Raw genomic sequence first — 4,996 nt, 5'->3', positions numbered from 1 at the left:
TCCCCTTAATATCCATGTCAGACCTGAAGGGCCTGGTAATTGAATTTAGGGGAACCCCCACGCTTTTTTTTTTTTCTTTTATCAATGAATAAATGAATTGTCGGCTAATGCAGAGAACACTCATTGAGTGTTCTCTGTATTACGGGACCCGACAATAGCCGCAAGTGATTTTAAAAGACTTTTTTCCTGCACAAATGACACTTTGTGCAGGGACAGTTCTAAGCCCCAGAAACATGCGCCCCTTCACAGGCATACTATAGATACCCCCCAGCTACGAGATTTAAAGGAATATTACACTTTTATTGTTTCACTTTAATCATTATTAAAATCACTGCTCCTGAAAAAACGGCCGTTTTTAAAACTTTTTTTTGCATTGATCCATGTCCCCTGGGGCAGGACCCGGGTCCCCAAACACTTTTTAGGACAGTAACCTGCATATTACCCTTTAAAATTAGCACTTTAGATTTCTCCCATAGACTTGTATAGGGTGTTCCGGCTTTTCGAATTTGCTGCGAACAGCCCAAATTGTTCACTGTTCGCTGAACAGGCAATGTTTGAGTAGAACATGAGTTCGACTCGAACTCGAAGCTCATCCCTACTGTGGGGTATTTCTGTACACTGCAATGATACATTAGCGCCGCAGAAGAGATTCCACCAATAACACGGACTGTTCTGTTGGGGCATCAAGTGAATTTCATCTAACCTGTGATTGAAGGAAAGAAAATTGTATAATCTGTGGCCTGCCTTAGAGGAGAGCACACTGCTGCCTGTTCCATAGAAACTTAGAAAAGTGCCTGCAGAAAAAATAACGACTTGATGGTGTGATTGTGAGATATATTACAGGAATGTTCACCCTCTGCGTCTCTTAGTGTCAGTGAGAAGCCTTCAGGATACGGAGAACCGGTCATACAGGACAGACACACCCTGAAAGATTAACGAGAAACTGAGAGGAATGCGACAAATCAATACACAGCAAACAAGCAATGCAGGGGGAGAATGAGGGGAGTTGGAGCTTCAGTGAGACTTCTTCTGGTGAAGAGTGAATGGTAACAAGTCCTGAGCAGAGCGCCCTCAGCAGGTGACATAAAGGAAGTGTGGGCTCCTTACATTTGTCTCATTGTATGCTCTTGATCCAGCGGTGTTACTAGGAATGTAGAAGAGCTGAGGGGGGTAAAAATGTGACACAGCCACTAGTGGTTGTAGACAAACCAATGGTCTCTGATCACTCGCCATAGCAGTACAATGTCACCAGACCAGTGTAGCCATCAACAGTGTTCCTGATCACTACTACACCTGTCCTAATGTAACCAGACCAGTGTAGTCATTGACAGTGTTCCCCATTACTGCCACATCATTCCCAGTTTTACAAGACCAGTGCAGCTATCAACAGGTTTCCCGATTACCACCACACCAGACCCAGGGTCAACAGTCACAGTCTAGCCATCAATAGGGATGAGCTTTCTGTTTGGGTCGAACATGAGTTAGACTCAAACATTGGCTGTTTGCCCATTCCTCGAAAACCAAACATTATGGGCAGTTTGCGCCAAATTTGAGCGGTGCGTAATGGCCCATAATGCACTGCGGGAGCGCAGGGCATTGCTGTATTATGATTGGCCAGAGCATGCACCATGACCTGCATGCTTTGCCCAATCACAGTGCCCTCAACTAAGAGAGCCATAACTGGACAAAGGCAGGGTGCCTTTTGCCAATCATGGCTCAGGAGGACTAAGCCCACGCCACACAATATATAAGGCCGCCTGCATGTCAGCCTCGTGTAGTGTGTCGTTGGCGTGGACAGAGAGTGTCATTTAGATTTAGCAAGCAGGCAGGTAATCCAGTTAGCTGCAGTGTATTTAATATGTATATATATATATATATATATTAAATACACTGCAGCTAACTGAATAACCTGATATAGCTAAACTCTATGCAGTGGATATATATATATATATATATATATATATATATATATATATATATATATATACACACACACACACAGTCAGTCAGTCTATATCTCACTGCAGGCCATTACTGGTGTACTGTTATTCTAATATACTTCAAGTGGTGTACACAGTAGTAACAGTACCGTGCACCCCTATTGCAGTTGTCACTACTTTTCTGGTGGAGTACACTATTCATACAGTGCACCAATAGTTGCTATTATATTTCGGGTGGTGTACACAATACCATGCACACATGGTGCAGTTTCTATTGCTACTACTTTTCTGGTGGTGTACACAATACAGTACACCCATAGTTGTAACTACACTTCTGTTGATGTACACAGTACCGTGCACCCATAGGGCAGTTGCTACTACTTTTCTGGTGGTGTACACAGTACACAATACAGTGTAGTGTGGTGTTGCAAAACAAAATCCCCATCATGTCCGGAAGGTCACCAAGGAGAGGCAGATGCTCACAGGCCACTAAAAGAGGGCAAGCAGGCTCTATGTCTACCATCCACAGTGCAGGTCATGGACATGGTACATCTAATGCAGATGACCGTGGGGCACGTTGTCATTTTTTTCTGCTGTTGTGACAGGGGTAGAAAAATTGGGCCTTTGGTGGTGGTGGTGCCACAACACTGTAACCTCTCACAGATACTCTTGTTGGACACAGGAACGGGCCCTGCTGTGCAATATTAGATCAGAAATTGTAATTGCATGCCCCTCTTAAACAGAGACAGAAAAAATAGGCCTTAGGCAGTGGTGGTGATGCCCTAAACCAAAAATATTGTTGGAAGCTAGCATCATCAAGATTGAGGAGGAATAGGATAGTCACTCAGCATAGGCAGTCTTCAAGGGATCCCACATCCATAGAAAAATCAATCAGTAACATCAGCATCAGGTGCTTGATAGCTGCTGCTGATCCAAGACTGATTATTTTTTTATTAATGTGAGCTTATCAAGGGAGTCTGTGGACAGGCGCACTCTATGATCTGTTACAAACCCTCCAGCAGCACTGATTGTGCATTCAGAAAGAACACTGGATGCAGGACAGTAGATCAATTACATATTGAGCTAATTCTGGCCAGTGGTCCATCCTCAAGACCCAGTGGGTGCTTTGTTGGAAAGGTCTCCAAGTCTGCTCTTGCCCCTAGATATTCCTGCACCATGTAATGCAGACACTGGCGATGGTTGCTTGAACTGATCATACCTTGGCGCTGAGGACTGAAAAATTGTCTAAAGGCATCGGTCAGCCGGCCACCTTCTCCAACACTCTTCCTCTGACTGAATGAAGCTGTCATGGTTATGCAGTAATCTTTGTCTTTCAGCTTAACTCTACTTCATGTGTTCCCCTTTAAAGGTCAGCCACTCTCACCTGGCTACTTAAAAAATCCTCTCCTCAAATCATGGCTACACCCCAGCCCCTATCAGGGAACTCTATAAGCCTGCCTTGCTGATCAACCTTTGTGTGTTTAGCTTCCATGTGCATCTTGCTTTGTCTTCTACGGCTGATTCCAGTTACCGATCTTGGCTTGTTCTCAACTATCCCTGCCTGCTTTTGACCCTGACCTTTGACGTGTTCTATGTTTATCCTTGTCTACTAGACCTTTGGCTTATTCCCTTACTATCTCTGTCCTCCTATAGCCTACTGTGGGCTTGAGCTGGGAGACCCTGGGGGTCACAACCTGGAGCCAGTTGCAGCCCAGTCCATCCTCACCACTAGAGGCTCTGGTGAACAACTGCTGGCTCTTAGACTCCGCGCCCTGGGGAATCTTGTCTAGCCCTTGTGGGATCCGTGTTGGCGTTCCAGTGGACCTGCCTTCCTTAATAGAGATGGCCTTGCGGTTCACCCGGCAGTCTGTGGCGAATTTTGCTCGTTCGCGATTCGCCAAACCGGCGGACTTCTGGCGTTGTACGCGGCGGACATATGCATTTACATTGTGAAGAACTTTGACCCATGACACATCCATCATGGGGTACAGGACAGCCAATTGAGACATTTCAGCACATGGACATACCCCCTACCTTAAAAATAGACCTGATCTGGCGGCCATTTTACATTCTGTCTTTTGTCAGTGTAGGGGAAGGACGCTGTGTGGAGCAGGGACAGTCAGTCTAATCACTAGCTTAGCTATTTCTATTAGGTCCACAAAAGTCCTTTTCAGGACTGGTATAGGTGTACAGTATATAGGGTTGTAATACACTTATAGTATACTTTATTTCAAATATAGAAAGTATATTATGGTGCACTGCTGACTGCTGTGCTGCTGAGTGATGACCGATTCTGCAGCTGTCTTTTATCAGTGTAGGGACTGAGGGACAGTTTGGTGTTTGGAGCAGGGACAGTCTGCAATTCACTAGCTACTAGGTCCACAAAGGTCCTTTTAAGGACTGGTATAGGTGTACAGTATATAGGGTTGAACACGTATAATATACTTTCTTTCAAATATAGAAAGCATATTATACTTCACTGCTGTGCTGCTGAGCTGATTGCTGACCGATTCTGCAGCTGTCTTTTCTCAGTGTAGGGAGGGACAGTTTGGTGTTTGGAGCAGGGACAGTCTGCAATTCACTAGCTACTAGGTCCACAAAGGTCATTTTAAGGACTGGTATAGGTGTACAGTATATAGGGTTGTAAAACACGCATAATATACTTTCTTTCAAATATAGAAAGTATATTATGTTGCACTGCTGTGCTGCTGAGTGCTGACAGATTCTGCAGCTGTTTTTTATCAGTGTAGGGAGGGACAGTTTGGTGTTTGGAGCAGGGACAGTCTGCAATTCACTAGCTACTAGCTAGCTACTACTAGGTCCACAAAGGTCCTTTTAAGGACTGGTATAGGTGTACAGTATATAGGGTTGTAATACACGTATAATATACTTTCTTTCAAATATAGAAAGCATATTATACTGCACTGCTGTGCTGCTGACCGATTCTGCAGCTGTCGTTTCTCAGTGTAGGGAGGGACAGTTTGGTGTTTGGAGCAGGGACAGTCTGCAATTCACTAGCTACTAGCTAGCTACTATTAGGTCCACAAAGGTCCTTT

Source organism: Lithobates pipiens, unplaced genomic scaffold, assembly GCF_037356315.1.
Source record: "Lithobates pipiens isolate NorthernLeopardFrog02 unplaced genomic scaffold, aLitPip1_a1.2 Scaffold_8, whole genome shotgun sequence".
Taxonomy (NCBI): Eukaryota; Metazoa; Chordata; class Amphibia; order Anura; family Ranidae; genus Lithobates; species Lithobates pipiens.
This window is presented reverse-complemented; position numbering follows the sequence as displayed.